Genomic DNA, 21,585 nt, shown 5'->3' on the forward strand with positions numbered 1-21,585 from the left:
TTCTTATCAAATACCTTTAGAAACCAAGCTGTCATTGCTGAAGTCACTGCATTAATGCCTTTAAAGGACATGAATATGTGTTCTTTATTCTTAAGTCTAAACTGACAGAGAAGGTTACCATTTGGAAACCAGGATAACAGCCCAACCATGAAAGGGGCATAATTGTTCAGATTTTCTCTCCATCCCGCTGCCAAGTGTCTTTAGAACCATTTTCCTTAATAGCAAAAGAACAAAACAAAACGAAAACACCAGAAACAACCAAACAATCAAGGCACTCATAACATTTCATGGAAAATTTGAAGCAGGGAATAAAACCATTTAGTAAGAAAATAGGGCGTATATATGTGTATACCTTATTAGCACCTGGTCTTGTAAGGAAGTGTTGACTCACTATATTGTACACTTGAAACTAGTGTTACATTTTATGTTAGCTAACTGGAATTTACATAAAAAACTTTTTAAAAAAGTATTGAAGATATCTGATTGACATGTTTAGATAGGTGATACTTTAAAACACCCAAATGCACTAACTGCTGCCTTCCATTGCTAAGACTTGTGTTGAATCTCTCACACAAATCTACTTCTGTTGTTGCTGCTGTTACTTTTAGAATCTGGAGTTGCCGGAGATACTTCTTGGAGACCTGTTCTGCCTGAAGGCTTTTCTCTAGGAAAAGAATTCCCTATCCTGAATGTCAACCAGGTCTATCAACGGCCCTTTTCTATCATTCATTCTCCTCCCAACTATGTTGAATACTTAAAAAAAAAAAAAAAAAAAAAAAAGAGTTTAAAAAGTTCTCTTTTTGAAAAATTGGTAAGAATTTTTTTTTCAAGTGGATATAGACAATTCAGCACCCCCTGACAAAAGTCAATACTTTTCAAACATAAAACCACCTCATCCAGAACAGGTATTTTATGTCTTCCCAAAGTTAAAAAAAAAAAAAAAAATTCCACTCAATAGATATTCTCAATAAATAGTTTTTTTTGTTTTTTTTTTAAAGATTTTATTTATTTATTTGACAGACAGAGATCACAAATAGGCAGAGAGGCAGGCAGAGAGAGAGAGAGGGAAGCAGTCTTCCTGCTGAACAGAGACCCCAATGTGGGGCTCGATCCCAGGACCCTGGGCTCATGACCTGAGCCGAAGGCAGAGGCTTTAACCCACTGAGCCATCCAGGTGCCCCTCAATAGATATTGTTTTAAATCACTCCTTTCATTGGCATAAATCACTCTTTCCCTTGACCATTAAAGGACAAACACTTAACTAGATCTTATTTCATCAAGCTTACAACATAACCATATAGTGTGAATTACAGAAAAAAAAAAATGGAGATCATGTCCACACACACAGCATAAAATGAAAATTGAGATAATCCATCTAATTTTGATCATTCTTGCTTCCACCATTCTTCCATGAGATGATCCAGATAAATTCATGGCCTCCTTTTCTGGATCATTGACTCAATTAATTGTTTCAGTTTTCACATGTGTTAACAATGGAGTCAGTTAACAACACACCTTTCAGGTCTTCACCTATTCTTTCCATATCCTTAAAGTATATCACAATGTCCACATGTAGAATAAGTATGCTAGCTAGCTATTTTTGCCCCTCAGATATCTTCATAGTAAGCCTGTTTTAATTATTGAACCTAGAGAGGACAATGTTCTGTAAGAGCCCATTACCCCTGTGTAATAAATTCTTATTAAGTACAGCCCATGGTTACAATGCTTGAATTGTATGGAAAGGATGATATTCTACAAAATCTCATGACAAGCTTCTATGCCAAGAAGTACAAATATGGAGGCAGCTGGGTGGTACAGTTGATTAAGGGTCCAACTCTTGGTTTCAGCTCAGGTTATGATCTTGGGGTCATGAGACTGAGGCCCACATTGGACTCCCCACTTGGTGCAGAGTCTGTTTGGGATTCTCTTTCCCTCTCCCCTGCCCCTTCTGCTTGTTTTTTCTCTCTCTTTTACTCTCAAATAAGTAAATAAATCTTTTTTTTTTTAAAGTACAAATATGGTCTTGCCACTGTAATTTGTCACTCTCCTGTGGGGTTTATAGCTAGTTGAATACAGTTCTTCTCAGAACATGAGATTTGCACTAAAGAAAAGACAACTTGCCTTAATTTAAAAAAAAAAATCAAGGAGTAGAAATGGGGATGCAATTCTCATAATTTTAGCAGTATAATCATCACATCAATACCAAAATAATTATGTTCATTATTATATCTATAGCCCTCATTGCATTATATATTGTCTTTAAGCATTAAAAAGCAAGAGAATTAAATGAAAACCCAAGTACATAAACATTTACTTAATGCTAACTCCACTCAAATTGAGTACTTAAATACAGCATTAACAATTAGGATGTGGACCCTGATTTGTAGAGTTCACAGATAGGTGAAGAAGACAAATATAGATGTGGCTAATGATCATATGAGGCAAATCATAAGGAATATCAAGCTCAAATCAATGGAAAACAGCTTGGTATGTAGATGAAGGATCAGTCATCCAAATGGGAATCATGGCTGGTAGTGCAGAAGAGGAAACATTGAAATTGGGTATCATAGTATGAACATGAAACATAATTGTAGAGTCATAATCTTCAGTTGCTAGTGTCAGAAATACAAAAGGAGGGATGTACCTGGATGGCTCAGTTGGTTAAGTGTCTGCTTTTGGCTCAAGTCATGATTCCGGGGTCCTAGGATTGACCCCCACATCAGGTTCCCTGCTCAACCAGGAGTCTGCTTCTCCTTCTCCCTCTGCTGCTCCCCACTGTACTTTCTGTTTGGCTCTCTCTCTTTCTCTAAAATAAATAAATATTTTTTTTTAAAAATTACAAAAATATACAGTGGAAAAACAATAGTCTCTTCAATAAATGGTGCTGGGAAAACTGGACAGCTACAGGTAGAAGAATGAAATTCGACCATCTCTTACACCATATACAAAGATAAACTTGAAATGGATTAAAGACCTCAGTGTGAGGCAGGAATCTATCAAAATCCTAGAGAAGAACATAGGCAGTAATCTCTTCGACATTGGCCACAGCAACTTCTTTCAAGATATGTCTCCAAAGGTAAAGGAAAAAAGAGCAAAAATGAACTTGAGGGACTTCATCAAGATCAAAAGTTTCAGCACAGCAAAGGAATATTCATCATCATTAACCATTAAGGAGATTCAAATCAAAACCACATTGAAATACCACCTTACACTAGTTAGAATGGCCAAAATTAACAAGACAGTAAACAACATGTGTTGGAGAGGATGTGAAGAAAGGAGAACCCTCTTACGCCGTTGGTGGGAATGCAAGTTAGTGCAACCATATTGGAAAACAGTGTGGAGTTTCCTCAAGAAATTAAAAACTAGAGCTTCCCTATAACCCTGCAATTGCACTACTGGGTATTTACCCCAAAGATACAGTTGCAGTGAAAAGAAGGGCCATCTCTATCCCAATGTTCATAGAAGCAATGGCCACAGTCATCAAACTGTGGAAAGAACCAAGATGTCCTTCATCTGGACTAATGGATAAAGAAGATATGGTCCATATATACAATGGAGAATTATGCCTCCATCAGAAAGGATGAATGAATACCCAACTTTCGTATCAACATGGACAGGACTAGAAGAGATTATGCTGAGTGAAATAAGTCAAGCAGAGAGAGTCAAGTATCATATGGTTTCACTTACTTGTGGAGCATAAGGAATAACATGGAGGACATTGGGAGATGAAGCAGAGAAGTGAGTTGGAGGAAATTGGAGGGGGAGATAAACCATGAGAGACTGTGGACTCTGAGAAACAAACTGAGGATTTTGAAAGGAGGGTGGGTGAGGAGTTGGATGAGCCTGGTGGCGGGTATTATGGAGGACACACATTGCATGGAGCACTGGGTGTGGTGCATAAACAATGAATACTGGAACACTGAAAAGAAATAAAATAAAATAAATTGGGGGAAAAAAACCCACAAATTTTTTACTTTGTAAATTTGAAATTTAAAGAGTGAACCTGGAGATTAATTCTAAAGTGGGAACTTAAACCCATGATGGATCTCTTTCCACTTCTCATTTTGCTTTTATCTGTGTATAGTTTCATACCACCAAAACACCTTATCCCTGGTGTTGCAACCCAGCCAAGAACTGCTTGAACTCACAGTTACCACTTTATGACCAGAGAAGAAAGTGGCTTCTCTATCCTTATTCTATTTTGAAAAATCTACCTTAAAGTTCTTACTGGCCCAACTTGCATCACCTGCCAAACTTTTAGGCCAATTATGAGGAGAGGGTAGGAAGAGTTTTAGGGAAAACAAAGATAATAGCTTTCCACCACAAAGAATGTACAGAAAATGGGAACTAGATTGGTTAAAAAACATTTATAGTATGGGTTTGTAGATGAAAAGGAAGAAAAACAGAAGGAAGTAATACAATGACTCTGCAGAGCTATTTGGGAGGCAGGTTATATGGCACACTATGATTCATAGTGTTTAAATATTTTTCCATAAGGCACAGGGAAATATAAAATGTCTGAGGACATGATTACTGCTCTCATAGACTATAGATATGGGGGGGTCACAAAAAGGAGAAAGAAGGTAAAGAGAGAAAAGTCGGGAAGAATATCAGATGAAGGTCAAGGAAAATACTTTCTAGTCCTGATCTGCCAAGATTCAGCTATAGGACTTGGCAAAGTCACCTCTCTTGGCATCGGGCTCCACATTTATAAGAGTGGAAATCAGAACATCTCTTCTATCTGTCCATTAATGTTACTAAGAAAGAATGAGCATGACTCCTCTTGAACAAGTTAGAAGTACTAAATAAATGCACAGTGTTATTATTTGTAATACCACTGCCATTCAAAATGTCATTTCATTAAAGAATTCAAGATCTGGTTCTAAATTTGTCATCATGGATTATCACTACTTGTCTAAATTTCAGACTCATACAGGAAGTACATGAAATGGAGGAAAAGAAAGTCTCATTGCAAATTAAGAAAATCAAATAATGTCAGATATTGATATCTTATTCTAATTGCTTAAGAAAATAAACCACAAACAAGAAAAACAGTCAATATGATGTAATGGGAAGATCTTGGGCTTTGGCAAGAAACTTGCATGGCATTTAATACCTACTTTACACAACACCTGTAATTCCTTGGGAAATAACTTGATCTCTCTGAGCCAAACAAATGGAAAATAAATGTATTTCCTTGGGTAATAAATTAACCTTTAAGCTTCATCTGCACAATAGCAGTATCTCATTAGGATTAAAAGTAACAAAAATCTTAAAAAAGTATCTGTCATTCAATAAGCATTAGGTCTTCATATCCTTAGTTTATTACATTGACCTCCAATTAGCTGTCCTAGCTCTTCACCACAAATATTAATCAAATACAGTAAATAAAATCAGTATTATACATAGAAGCTATCCATTAAATTGAGAGCCCTTCAAAGATCTCTTCACACCCTTTGAAACAAATATTTATAATACATTTACTATACAAAGAGTATTGTCCTCATTGATCTGGATAAGGTTATCAATAGGAAGTAAACAAACAAGTAGTAGTCATTTCAGGGGATAAGACAAATAAATAAAACAAATTAAAGAAAAAAATTTAGGGGGGAACTTATCCTTTCTTCCTTTCCTCTGGAAATAAAAAATGTTGCTTTATTTGAGAAAATTGTTGTAAAATTTTGAAGCTACAAGTAAAGGTTAGGGTTTGACTTAAACATGTATTTTTCTTTCAAAAGAAAAATTGTTATTACATGTCATTAAAATATGATCATTTTGTTTTCAGGCATACATGAAATCTAAGGCACACTAATTTATTAGATGGTCTTAGATTGCGATGATAAGAAAGCTAAAAGCTGGGTAAGAAAGTCTGACCTTTTTCTTTCCACCTTTTAACTTCTTGCTTCTGGCCTACCATTACATAGGAAATGATTTAAATTATATTATTTTCCATTGTGTAGGCCACCCTTAAATGCTTGTATAGATTTCAAACCTTGCAATCTTGTATAGATTGCAAACTCTATTGAACTTTTGAACTGTTTCTGTTGTCTGATCAAAGTTTGGGGATATTATAGTTTTCTACTTTTGAGAATATTTTTATAGTCTTGATTGTAACTTGACAGTTCAATAATGCTGAACTCTGGATGGTAAATAGTATTTGGGTAAATAGTATTTGAGGTTTCATCTTTTTTTTTTTTTTTTTTTTTACTAAATAGGTAAGGATGATTTTTATTAACTCCTACTAATGCGCTGTCCATCCTCAAAATATAATCTCCCTGGAATAGCTATATTTACCTCTTTTATGGTATACCACAACATATCTGCATTTCATCCTATAATGCTGCAAGATATAGCAAGATAAGGAAGAGGAAAAAAAATATATAAGGATAATTATTCCAGTTTAACTTTTAGTGTGCTTACATTGATGATATTCTTTATTCATTCCATCTGATGTTGGGAAGATAGTATCATGGGAAAGGAAAAAAAAGTAAACAAAAAAATAGAAGAGAAAAAAAAAAAAAAAAGAAGAAGAAGAGAAAAAGTAGAAATGGGCAGACTCCCAGAAACATACCATCTGGTCTTCAGAAATTCAGTGAAACTACTGAAGGAAGCAAAGAGACTTGACTCTTTCTCTCTAAGCTCCTAGTCTTAAATTTTGGTCATCCTTTAAATAATAAAATGTCTTAGAACAGGTTAATTTGGGCAGAAGGCAGAGAAGAGACTGTAATCATACTCTTTATGACAGGAATCAGCTGGGGGAGGGAAGTAACTTCACATGACCCACAGTGTGCCAGAATACTGTGAAGCTGTTTGAGCTCACTGTCATATATAAAGTGGGTCTCCAAAGAGATATGAACTAGTAGAGTTTCTGGATGATCTACAAGGCAGTTGTGCTGAGATGGTCGGTGAGCAAATGCTGTTCTACTGGGTCTAAGATTTGAATATTCTCATTTGAAACAAATCTCTTTGAGGCTTGTCAATTAGTAGCATAGTAGAATTATGGGAAAGGCAAACTTCTGGGTGCCAGGCAGACACAGGTTCCAATTAATTGCCACTGATTATTACTCATTAAATATTCTGCGAGTTATTAAAATTATCTGGATATGTTTTGCTCTTGGTTAAATTGGGGGAAAAGTACTTACCTCATGTTTGGAGTATGAAGTAAGATAATGAGTATAAAGGAATAGTCCTATAACAGGTTTTCAGTAATTGTTCATGTAATTATTCTACCTCTATTTTCCCACTCTTTTGAGTTGTATTCTACCTACCTGAGAGCCAGCAAGAGGCTCTACAGGGACCGAGTTCAAATCCTGACTCCACTTTACTTACCCATCTTTAAAATGAGGACAGTAAGAGTACTTTCTCCATAGGGACACCATGAGAAATAAATGAGCTGACATGTGTAAAGCATGCAGAAGAGGGCCTGGAGCAGGGAGAAAAAAAAAAAAAAAAAGGACATAAATGTTTGCTATTGTAATTATTTAGTTGGGTTATTGGTACTCTTTAATCCCCAAATATTGTCAGAATAGTTTGGTTCTGTATTCCTTTCTTTCTTACTGAAATTTGAATCACTTTTTTTTTTTTTTGAATCACTCTTATTTTTGTTTTTATTCACAGATATAGGTCTGTTTTCAAATGCCTCTTCTTTTAATTAATCTATTTTTTTGGAAGCGTGTTGTGACAAAGGAAGAGCCATGAACAAAGAAGTATCCAGTAACTCACTCTTCTGAACTGACAAATTCTGGGAAGGCCAGACCTGTTACCTATTTTCTAAAGTGGCGCAGGTGCTAACCTAATGTGTGTGTGTGATAGGAATCAAACTGAAAGCCAGAATGTTGGTATCTATTTTCTCCAACTATCAACCAGGGACGAGAACCAATCTCATGGTGTTGTTATTTTAAAAAAAGAAATAAAAATTTTATTTTTGGTTAAATAAATGTAGTGTATTCAGCCTCTGCGTTCTGCTTAATATACATATGTATTATTTATTATATATTATGATGTATTATTTATACTATATTACATTATATGCTATATTTCATATTTACTATGGTAATTAACAATTCATGATAACTATAATTTAATTTAAGGAATTAATTTGTGGGATTGGTAAATCCCAAGTCTATAACCTGGAAACTCAGGTAGGAATTAATACGATAAACTTGAGACTGAATTTCTTCTACAGGAAACCTCAGGATTTACTCTTAAGGTCTTCAAGGGAATGAATGAGGCCACCCATATTATCAGGGGTAATCTCCTTCACTCAAAGTCAACTGATAGTAAATGTTAACCACATTTACAAACCACCTTTACAGCAACATCTAGACTAATGTTCGATTATATAATTAGGTATTCTACCCTTGCCAAGTGATACATAAGCTAACCATCACAAGTACATCACAATGCATTCTAGCTAAATGATAATAATAATAACAATAATAATAATTTTCCATGACAACCATGACTCATTTCTTTAGATAACGTCCATTGTTACAGATGAGAGGCATCATTATATGGTGATTAAGGCACAGCCCGGGGGCTGCATTGACTATCTAAATCTTGGCTTAACTGCTTGTGACGTGACCTTGGACAAGTTACTTGACTTCTCTGAGTCTCAGTTTCCTCTACCTGTAAAATAGGATTAATTGGAGTATCTACTACATTATGTTGTGAGTGTTAAATTAGCTAATACTTGAAAAGAACTTTGATGAGGGCCTGCCCCTATAAAAACTGTGAAATAATGCCTAGACTTTGAGGGCTCTGGGCCTCTAGAAGCAAAGCAATGACCAATGTAATGCTAATGATGTAACATAGATACCAGTTCTGTGTTATTAGAGGGAAAAAACCATCAATCCTGCCTTGATACTAGTGATGGGGATTATATCTACGAATTTTTGATTATGTATGCAAACAGAAGGAAGTCTAGATATGGTAGACAGGAATAAAACTTGTATTTTGAGATTTTTAGGAGCTTTCTAAAACTCAAGAAATAGTCAAACATTTTGAAAGATAGACACATGGACATAGTTAAAATTTTCTACCTACTAGAGCATATTAAAAGCAAAAATTGAGGGGAGCCTGGGTGGCTCAGTCCATTAAGCATCTGCCTTCAGCTCAGGTCATGATCCCAGGGTTCTGGGATCAAGTCCAGCATCGGACTCCCTGCTCAGTGGGAAGTCTGCCTCTCCCTCTTCCTCACCCCCTGGCTTGTGCACTCTCTCTCTCTCAAAAATAAATAAATAAAATCTTAAAAAAAAAAAAAAGAGTTACTATTCTTAGATCATATATTAATTAAAAATAATGATGCTCATCTCTACTTACATAAAATATAACCTTATTCATGTTATACTGGAAAACAAACTATACAGCATTCCTGCCATCAATCATATGAGATGGATATCAGTGGGTTACATGTGCATGCAAGCATAAGTACAGTAGATCCCCCTATCCACTGGGGATATGCTCCAAGACCCAGGGTGGATGCCTGAAACCACAGATAATATTGAACCTCTATAAACATACTGTGTTTTTTTCTTATACATACAAATCTATGATAAAGTTCAATTTATAAATTAGACACAGCAAAGAGATTAAACATGGGAACTAATAATAAAATAAAGCAATCTAACAACACATTATAATGAAAGTTATGTGAATATGGTCTCTCTCACAATATCTTATGCATACTATACTCACCCTTCTTAAGATGATATGAGATGAAGGCCTATGTGATGAGATGAAGTGAGGTGGATGGCCCAGTCAATGTGATGTAGCCTCGGGCTACTTTGACCTTCTGACCATAGGTCATAAGGAGGACCATCAGCTCCTGGACTGAGGTTTACTGTGGGCAACTGAAACCTCAGAAAGTAAAACCATAGGTAAAGAGGGGACTATTATACTGGAATTCCTAGGTGGCCTATGTTACTTAAGCTAGAGTTTCCAATCAAGCAAAGCAAACACCTGCCCTCAGGCACACATTCCCATCACCCACTGAACTCACCAAAGTGGTCATGAGGTTGGTCTTAGAACTGTCTGTCATTTTTACACACTGTCTTTGTCTCCATGCACCATCAATTCAAAGAATCTATTTGTTGGTTCATTAGTTTATTGTCATTTTCCCCTACTCTATTGAAAGCTCCATGGTAACAGTGTCAATCAGAATGTCAGGTCCAGAAGTTTATCCACTTCTGTTATAGACTGGTGTTTCTCAAATTCAGGAACACATGAACCACTTCTAGTGAGATAACTTATATGGAATTTGTGAGATGAGCTCTGTTAGGTGCAAAAGGTTCAAAAGCGGCCAGTTTAAATCCAGAATCTTAGAATAAGCAAATATCTTTCATTTTATTATCTTGGCAAAACAGATATTATCTGTTTATAACAACTTAAAAGGGTGTGTGTGTGTGTATGTGTCCTTAAATTTTTGTGAGAATGAAAATACAACATTTAGAAAGTTTCATGGGCTGCCCAAGAATATGTGCTTGGACTTCTAATGGCTTGGACATTGGTCTGGGAAACAGTAGTGTAGACATTTGTAAGTCTATACTAGTAATGGTATGAGGGGAGAAATATTTTATTCATAATCTGCAGCAGCAATGATAGGGACCAGAGTTAATCCAACTTTCTGATATTTTCCATAGTGACTGAGAGAAAGGAGTAAAGTGAATTTTTCTACAGTTAAGTGTATTATATGACTTAAATAACTTGAGAAAAATGTCTTCAGTGAACAAGCCCTCATCATCATGACTTTATTATTATTTCATAAACATTATGGCAAAGAACATTTCACCATCATCAATCTTAAAAAATTGTTTTCATTTCACGGATAGGAAAGTTAATATTTGTGATTCCATGTAGCAGAGAAACAACAAAAATCGGCCAGTGCAACAAAGCAAAACAGAGCAGAAAAACATCTTAGATGAAGTTTAAACATAATTTAGGTAATTTCTAAAAGACCTAAAGAAAGCACTTAGATAATGGCAAAGTATACACTGAACTACAATTATGTATTTTAATTTTAAAGAATGTTAAAGTTGCCTGATATCTTTTTTATTTGTATTTGCAGATACAAAAAAGACCTTGAAATAAATTTATATTTATGTAAATTCAAAAACTTACTTCTTTAGACCAGAAACACAATGTATGAATGGAAAGGCAGAGGGGACAAGGTATCTGGATACTTCAAAAGAACAGTCTCTATTAGAACTAATAAATACTGAAAAGATACTTCTCCTTTAAAAATTTAACAAACCAAATAACCTTCATATTGTTTTTACTGCTATTATGCATTCAAAAAAGCTTAAAATATCCTGTTTTACAGAATATAAAAATTTTATAGGAAGAGGAAATGCACAGAAATAAAGCAAAAACATAATAGCAGTAATAATTAAAAGAATTAAACCTTTATATTTGTTTAAGTGCTCTGTGAGGAGCCTAACTATGCCCTCCAATGACACCAAGAACATAGAGAGGAAGGCAGGGACCCAGAAGGCTTTCTTAGCTGTTTTATTATTCATTCAAATATTTGTTGATTGTTTAGTTTTGTCAAGACACTAGGAGATGATTTGAGGTTATAAAGATGGATTAGATACCTTCTGTGCCTTTTGGAGGGGGTGGAAAAATCACTCAAAGTAAAAAGAAATACAAGGGAAAAGCGATATGTGACAGTATACAAATAAAACTAAAATTCTAGGAACTTCTGAGTAGGCTCTGGAAAACAGAGAAGGCTTTATGAAGTAAGAACACATGAACTTTGCCTTGAAGGATGAGTCCAATTTGGCTTTTGGGAAGGGCATCTCAGGCACAAAGCTAAGAAAACGAGGATAATATATGAAGATTATTGAGTTTAGCATGGCTGGAATATTCATTTTACATCAGAAGCTTAATGTTTTTAAAACTAAAACTTTACCCTTATGTTTCTTAATTTGGTACCTCTTCAGTCTACCACGCTGAAATAGTTTTCTAATATTGCATTAAAAAAAGCTACCCACAAACATCCTGACGTATAAAAATAACCATTTTTTAGCTCACTGTTGTGGAGGTTGGCGATTTAGGTTTAGATCAGAGGTGTGGTTCTTCTGGTTTGACTCAAAGTCCAGTGATTGTGTCTGGGTTTGTGTAATCAGTCAGCAAAGTCAACTAGAGGCTGGGTATTCTAGGAAGGCCATATTGGGATAATTCACCTCTGTCCCAAATGTCTCACACCCTTCAGTTGACTAGCCCAGGCTGTTCATTCGCATGGCAGCTGGGCAGGTTTCAAGAGAGACAGTAGAAACCGAGGCAGACTATCACTTCCATCAGATTCTATGAGCCAAAGTCCTGAGTCCAGCCCTGATCGAAGAGGTGGGAAAATAGAATTAACCACTGATGGAAGGAGGTGCGAAGTCACATCACAAAGGCTGTGGATACAGAAAAGGATGAAGAGCTGGAGCCATTAGTAGTCAATCTATCACACATGCAGTAAAAAAGAAAAGTTAAAATATTTAAAAACAGTCCATTTTTCTAAGCTAAATACTAGATTTTAATCTTCAGCAAGTATACACACTCATAAACATGTAAATGAAAACAAAACCAGTCTTATCCCTAGAAAATGGGGCACTGTCTGATTTATTTTATAGCTTTTTTTTTTTTTTTTTTTCCAGTCACTGGCAGAAACTGTAAAGGACTGGTCAAAGCATTTTATTTTCCTTCTTCAATTCTTTTAACTTATCAACTGCCGTTACAATAAAGGAACATCAATTAATGCTAAATTACAAAGGGATTCTTGTGGGATTGCCTATTACAGCTGCCCTGATGCCAAAACCATTCAAAGTGATAAATGTTTTACACTGAATACCAAATACACTCGTAATTATTTTGCCATTTACTAAAAGTGTTGCCAATCTACCTTTGATTCTAAAGAAACTGCACATCTTTATCCACTCAAATATAAAATCTTGTGCTCATGAGATCTACACAAAGACCCTTTTATGTGGGTCAAAAGGATGCTTCCCCCATGCCCATTTAATATGTTTTCTCTGAAGTTCTCTATGCTGCCCTTAGGGCCATCCACATCCTGATGATAAGCATGTAACTTGCATAGCAAACTCCCTCCCTCCCCACCTCACATCACAATATCCAGAGTTCAGTATGTCCCATAATAAAATGATATATTTTTGTATGCTCTACACATACTGCTAAGGTATTGCTCTGTGAATAGAGCTCTACAATATAGATACAGTTTACCAGGAACTTAGCATTTAAACGACTTTCATCTTGACAATGACTGACATGCCTCGCTGAGAATATTATATATTTAGAAGATACTTTTTTTGAAGGCTCCATACTTAAGAATCATGTCTCATCATATTCAGTGAACTTCTGAACTAAGTCTTAAATGTTTAAAGAAGGGTCACAAAGCCACTCTGCTACAAAAGTCTGCAACTTGCACCCAACTCGTATCACAGAAGAAATTCATGCATAGAATAATTTTTCCTAAGTTTTCTTTCCATTTAAAGGGGGGGAGGAAGCTGTTCTACTTTTAGCTTTGAATATTTATCACTGAGATGAGAACTTGTGCTGGAGTCAAAGGAAGTAAAAGACAAACTCTAGGGGGGGAAAGTACATCACATTCTTCATAAACTTTGTAAGAATTTCTCCAACACATGCTTCTCCATTTATACAACAGATCAAGGAAGGCTAGAATCCAATTTCAAATCAAATAACCCCCATATCGATGTGTGGGATAGTTGACAGTGCACTCTCATCAACTCTGTGCTTTCTGGTGGGTAATGTGCACAGTGTAACTTAGAGTAACCATTTGGCAGAAAACCGCTCTAGTCAAATTGAAATAGCCTTTAGAGCCTTGGTTAGAATGGAGACCATAATGTATGCTTGTCATTTGATGAAAAATAGTGCGTTTAAATTAAGGGGGAAAAAAAATATTCCTGCCGTCCAGATCCAAGCTCGTACAATGACACAAGTGTCAAGATCTTATTTAAAAGTGTCGAGGTACAGGACGGCTCGCCAGCACAATTTGTAAGGAAACATGGGATCATGTGCCTGGGACTGAAGATTTGCTGCCTGATACCAGCCGTGGGGAGAGATAAAATATGTTTCTTCCAGATAATTACTTGCTGCTCAAGGAAAGTGGCATTTCTAAATTGATATTTCAATGCAGCATAAACAGATTATACTGCGCAGGTAGACACGGGCTAGTTTTTGTCACGCGATTGGACTTGGAATCACTCAATGCCACATAAAACTAATTCTGTTTTATGCTTACAAAGCAATACAACTTCTCCAGAGTTAAGAAAATGTCCACTTATGTGAATATAATGAAAGATTTAAATCTCAGATAGCAAAAGAAGAAAGTTGTGGGTTTTTTCCTGACTGTTTAAAAGGATTCTAAGAATATTCATGCTAGAAAAAGCTCTAACAACATCAAGAAATGAAGCAATTCCATGGTATTTAGAATGTCTCAATTTGATTAATGAATGATTTATCTTCCAGGTACCATGCTAAGGGATTTTTATGCATTTTGTTGAATTCTGAAAGCAGTCCTGTGAATCGGGTAATAATATTATCCTCATCTTAGAAGTGAAATAACTACGGTGAAACGTTAAGTGACTTGCCTAAGGTCTCACAGCTGTGAGGTCAGACACCAAAGTCAGGAGTCCGACTTGAAAACATGTGTGATCTAATCTTATACACTGCCTATGTTCACAATTAGAGTTATTAAATATCTTGTAAGCTTATTATCCATGCATACAAGCAAATATGCTATAAGCAAAGAATACTTGAGAAGATAACAGCTTTTCCCACTCTTATCCTAATACCTTTATGTTGTAAAAACTCACTACAGAGCTATGAGAAGTACTTTAAATTTCCAGTTCACAGACAGCCTGGGCTTTCACATTTGGGACAACTGCCTGAATTTTTTCTTCTAATAAGTCAGTAAACATTAGAAAGCTAGAGTAATACATATTGCAGCTTTACCAGCATGGAGTACAAAATACGATGCTATCTCAGTCCGTATTCAAAGGAATACAATTCTGAGCCCTCGGCCATTCCTCTTCCTGCGAGAGCATCTTTTCTGAAGTCTCCATTTATTTAATTTCCTTAGGGTACAGGTACAATGTGAGGAGGGATTGCAGCAGCCGCCACAGACCCGGTTCCCTCCTTCCAGTTTATTCCCCCCAGGCCCCAAACACACATGAGAGCAGACTCCACCACCTAGAGTATGCAGCCATAACAATCCAGAGGACTTAATTACACAGAACAACCCACACCCCGTTCCAAACAGCCTCCTTGTGAAGTCTGCATTGGTTTGCTCAGGCTGTCGTAACAAAAGCCTAGAAACTAGGCGGCCTAAACGAGAGAAATTTATGTGCTCACAGTTCTGGAGGCTGGAAGTGTAAGATCAAGGTCTGGTTTCTTCTGAGGCCTCTCTCCTTGGCTTGTCCCTGACCACCTTCTCACCACATCCTCACCTGGTCTTTTCCCCTGTGTGTGCACTTTGCTGGTGTTTCTGTATCCAAATTTTCTCTTCTTTAAAGGACAGCAATTCAACATATGAATTTTGTGGAGGGGAGGAATTCAATGCATGACCAACTCTATTTCTACCTTCTTTCATGACTCAGTTTGACTCGGAACCCACCCATTTAAAGTACCACATTTATCTCCTGTAATATCTACAAGATAATTTAAAATGATCACACTCTAAATGGGTATTTTACTTATATGTGTGCAAATAAAGAATTCATCTTGATGTAGCTCCTGAAACAAAGACAGTATGTCCAATTATAAGTATATATTATCTTTAAGTCATCCAAAAACCAGTGACTTTCTATTGTCATTGTTTTGAGTGGAAATAGGGTCCAGCTTCATGTAGTACCATACTCAATGGGCGAAATTCATTTATTTGAGTTTGCCAGCTGCTGAGTGGTTTGTATAAAATTTTATGCTGATATAAATAAGTGAACTTGAACATACCAGCTAATGACTTGAGATCTCAGTTTCCTCATCAAGGACCTAAATGTTTTGGATTATGATAAGACAGTTTCTAACTATAGAATTCTGTGATTTGGAGTATGGGGCAAGTAATTTCTATCTCACTGCATGTATTTTCAAGGATGAAGCCCAGACGGCTTTCTGAATTGCTCCTCCAACTATAACCTAAAAAAATAAGCTTAGACATGAGACTAGCAATTCACAAAATACAGAATTCTCCCCAAAATTAATAGTGATGATTATTTTGACTGCTTTTTAATTATTCTGTTAGTAAAACTAGGTTCCTCTCTAAGAAACAAGTAGTGATTCTTATACTAATTTGTTCTCAAAAATTCCCAAATACTTGTTTTCAATTATATATATATACCTTATTAGAATTGATGGTTTTGTTTTCTTTTTTCTTTTAAAGAATCAAAACAATAATAAGAATTCACCGGAAGAATGTTCTTAACCAAATGCCCTATTCCTTCCCTCTCTACCAGTCATTTCTGCTTCTCAGAGACAAACATCTTCAACAATCTGTTCTTTACCTCAATGTCTCATTTAGGAAAGTTTAATACTTCTATGAATCTTATTTTTTTTAAGATTTTATTTATTTATTTGACAGAGAGAGAGAGATCATTAGTAGGCAGAAAGGCAGGCAGAGAGACAGGGGGAAGCAGGCTCCCACTGAGCAGAGAGCCCAATGTGGGGCTTGATCCCAGGATCCTGAGATCATGACCTGAGCCAAAGGCAGAGGCTTAACCCACTGAGCCACCCAGGCTCCCCAATCATATTTTTTTGTTTGATAAATTTTCAAGTGAAAAACTAGAGAGAAGAGTATAATGAAGATACATATACTTACCTACAGATTTAACTATTATAATACTTTAAAAAAATATTTTATTTATTTATTTTTGTGAGAGAGAATGAGCACAAACAGGGGGAGCAGCAGGCAGAGGGAGAAGCAGGATCCTCACTGAACAAGGAGTGTGATGCAGGACTCAATCCCAAGACCCTGGGATCATGACCTGAGCCAAAAGTAGACACTTAACCTACTAAGTCATCCAGGCATCCCTATAACACTTTTCAATTATGCTTCTTCCCCTTTTTTTCCTGGTTTTTAAAAAATTATTTTGTCATTGCTTGATTTTTAAAAATGCTGACTTTCTACTTTAGATGATTTTAGCTCTAATATATTCTCCACTCTTCCTATAATTATTGACTTATTTTTCCATTTGCTTAGTTTTATATATTCCAATCTCTCTTTCATCCTCTCTAATAGAACTCAAAATATTGTTTTTGTATATTCAAACATATCAGATAGTACATCAGTTTAATTATAACTTCAGTCTGGACTGGTTCTCTAGGACTTTAACAAGGCTACTGATCTAGTACTTGCCAGTATTATTATTCTGGAAATATTTCTCTCTTTTTTTTCCTGTTGTTTAATTTATGTCTTTCTTTGTTTTGTTTTGTTTCTCTTTTTCCTGTTATTTTGGTGAAGCATGCAATTTAGAAACTTTCCAGAAAAATGGTGCATGGGAGACTGTGCATGATTTGAGACTGTGCATGATTAATTAATGATAAAATGACTTTACAGGTGATTGATAATTTGATAGGTTTAAAAACTTGGGATGGAAATACTTTTTCCTTGGCATTTTAAAGGATTTGATCCAGTGGTTTTAGCTTCTGGAAAGGCTGCTGAGAAGTTTGATACTATTCTGATTTCTCATCATTTGCATAGGTCTGTTTTATATCCTGTTAGCTTCTGGTAGGATCTTGTCGTAATTTCTGGTATAGTGAAATAGCAAAAGAATGTGCTTTGGTGTACTTATTTTATTATTCATTATATTGAGTCTGATTTTTAAAAATTCTGTTTTTAACTGTTTTAACACTCTTGTCCTTTTAGTCAAGAAATTTGTCTCTGACTTTTTTATTGAAATTTTATCCTTTTTCTGTCTTTTGTTCTCTTCTTCTGAAATTTCCATAATTCCTGTTAGATTCTATGATCTGTTTCTCTCTTTTTGTTTTTCTCTCTCTGTCTCTGAGTTTTCCTTGACTTTAATTTTTAAATCTACGTTAAAATATCTACTAACATATCTTGAATTCCCAAGTTCTCCTTTTGTTGGAGCCTTTTTGCTCATCGGTATCTTAGATCTTTTATTCTAAATTACAAATTTTTTGACTTCTGAAGTTGGGTGAAGTGGGTGGAGGGTTGAAGTATGCTTAAAATTGTCAATGACCTTAGAGCCAGGAAGAGTAAGGAGGGTACTGATCTCAACCATTCAGTATATGTGGGCAGCAAATACCTTTTTTTGTTTTTGTTCTTGTTAAACCTTCTTGATTTCAGTTGTTTACTTAGTCTTGCAAATCCAAGTTCAGGATGACCCGGAAGGAGTAGTCACCTGGCTGAATGGGTAGGAGAGAATTGGGAGCTCATGTGTTGCTTATAGACCTTATAAAACCCTCTTGTTTTCTTTAATTCTTATCATCTGAGGTCCCAAGGATCTTCGGTTCCTCACCATGCCCAGAATTCCATTTTGTAAATTTGTTTGCTTTTTGTCTTGCTCTGCAAGCAGTTGGTTTTCACTTTGTCAAACTGCCAGGTCCAAAACACATCATACACCCCATTTTATTTTCCAAAGTTTGTCCATTATAGACCTTAAATTTTCTGTTGTCTTCTTGCCAGTTCTTAGCCAGGTAGATTTTTTTTTTTCTTAATTTTTAAAAAATTGACCAGATAACCAAACTTTCCTGACATTTTAGTGAGGTTTTGGGGGGAGCAGGGGTAAAAAATTCAATAAGTGATACTTAATATTAAGTATATACTTTTTTTCCTAAAGATTTCATGGAAGTAATATCAAAGATAATCCATCATAGACAAAGACATCAAAATAAGAAAAAAATTATGCCTTTAACTTGAATCTATCCCTTTGGCTGTTAATGTCTCATTTAAGGGGATATTAAATTGATAATAAGACAGTTTTTCTTTATTAACCTTTTCTAAATATTTAGAAATGTCTTCTTCTTCCTCATATCTTACTTTTATCCCACCCCTTCAAAGGGTAGTTGATGCTCAGTGTCTAGCTGTTCTTTTAATTGTTAAAACCTGAAGTCAATCTCATATAATTTTTTTAAGCACTCACTAATTCAAAGTGCTCAAGTCACAAGCCTATTTTGAGCCATTATTTTATACCCCATCTGAAATTTTTATTCCTCTGAACATTTGATAGCTTTCTGCTCTGACTCTTCAGAGGTATCCTCCTTCTTGCTCTCTGTGACATTCTAGTCCTAGTTCTCCTGGCTACCTTTCTGTTCCTCAAAGCTCTGTTACTTGCCATTTATTTTTTCCCCTGAAAAAAATTAAGTAGAGGTCTTTGTTAAAGTTCTGCTCTAGGTCCTCTAAGATCAGTTTCATACTCTAACCACATAGTCTAAACTATAAACTCTGAATAGGTAACTTCTATTTCATTATGTCTTTGCTAACCATTTGTTTATGCTCTAGGTCATCTCATCTGTTGTGGAATTTCTCATACTGGTTTTACCAAAAGCTCAAATTCAACACATCTAGAGCTAACTCCAACCTTGCAAATTTAGCCCATGTCATTATCTGTTGTAGAGTTGGTTGGTGCAAAATGGTCTCACTATCAGGTCTGGTAACTGGTGCCAGCCATCAGACAAATGCACTGAAATGGTTGGTCTCATGTCACAAGCAAAGTTACCCACACTTCTTCACATGATGGTCACAGGCTTTGCTGGACCTGCAGAAGAAATTATACCCCAACCCCAAACGCTTCATAATCCTCTGCTTATGTCACATTTACTATTGTCCAACTATCCCAAGCAAGTCACATGTCCAAACATGGAGCTGGCATCAGAGGAGACTATTCAAGGGCATGGATATAGGAAGGCACAAGCCAATTGGTACCATTAATGTCAACATTCTATACCTATGTGCAGACTACAATGCTTCTTCTTCTACTTAATATTCTCACCATCCTACTAATCATCCAAATTAAAACTTCCATATTTCACCGTCTCCTAAGCATACCATGGACTTTCCTATCTCTAGTTTTAATACACAAGATTGGATTCCCAGCAGTTCTTTTTAAAGATGCACCTTCGTGAGCCTCACTCAGCTCTTTCAATTCATAATCTCTGTGGATAGATGTCAGAAATATCCCATTCTGACTGAGTACATAGAATATTCTTGTGCATAGGGAAGTTGGAGTATCACTACTCCAGTCTATCTGTGAAAACTTTTAAAATATAAACCAAGCATAGGATTTTTAATTAATTTGAGATTTAGGAGGTATGATTATGCTCATTAAGAAATATAGAAATCCCCAAAGATTGTAAACAGTATAAATGTGGATGTATGTAAAATTTTTAGTGTCTATAATTTACATTTGGTCCACTCTGCTTCATCTATGCTTGAATTCCTTGATTGGCTTCTCCTGCTTAATTATCTACCAGATCTGATCTCTATACACATTTTAAACAATGCTGTGGAGAACAGTTTCTTTTCATTGAAATTCCCTTCCTCGTATCTTTCCCCTTCCCTCCCACTCCAGAGGTCAATAACAGAACTGTCCTACATTTGTAAAGGAACTGAAGTTTTGAAGTGCTTTCCCTTCATTAACTTACCTGGTCCTCACAAACCTCTCTGTAAAGAATTAAAGCAATTATAAGTATTCCATTTTATAGAGCAAGAGTCTGGATTCATCAAGAGGTTACTACTAGTTGGGATAAATTGGACCAAAATTCAGGTCTCCTGAATTTGTTAGTACATGACTGCTGAACCAAACAGTCTCATTTAAGTCTCCACAAATTTGGACTTAATACTAAAGTTCTGATTTTTCAAATATAGGGAAACCCTAAGGGGGAAGCTAGAATTAAAACACTAGCACTTAGTTCTTTGATGTAAATTTGAAATAGTCCACCTTGAGGAACAGATACTGCTACTAATCACTCACTGTGAAGGATAGAAGTTTCAAAGCAAAACAATTGTGACATAGGAAAAACACTAAAAATTTGGACATTAGCTCATAATGGATGAAATGACCAGGTTTTTTGTTTGTTTGTTTGTTTGTTTGTTTATAGCTTGGATGTTTTTGAGGTTTGAAAGTGTCTCTGTTCTTATACTACTAGTGCTGTGTTTGCAAAAGAAAGGAGAAGAAGTTGGAACATACTGCACTGTACTCAAAAGTATGCAAAACACACTAGGGATTTAAAACAATATGCAAACAAATTCAAAAGGACGGTGTTATACCCAGGTCTGTATGTTGGGCTACAAGTAAATCTTATAGGAGCAAGTAGGATAGCCTAGGTACACTCTCCTTCCTGTCTAGGGGAATCTCGATATAAAAGCCCACTGAAAACCATGTTTTTCTAGTCTTTTTTCCTCCTAACTAGACAGACTGGCATTTCTTAAGCTCTTGACAGCTGGACATTACAAATTTGACAACTCAAAGATGTGCAATAAGTCATGGAGGAGAAAAGACACCTGGTGACTCTCCTCACATCACCTGAAAAGGAAAAAATATACATCAGGGTGCAGGAACAGTTGAGTTTTAACACTTGCTCATTTGTCTACTGTACTGAGATGTTAAC

The sequence above is a fragment of the Mustela nigripes genome, chromosome 3 (assembly GCF_022355385.1).
Source record: "Mustela nigripes isolate SB6536 chromosome 3, MUSNIG.SB6536, whole genome shotgun sequence".
NCBI lineage: Eukaryota > Metazoa > Chordata > Mammalia > Carnivora > Mustelidae > Mustela > Mustela nigripes.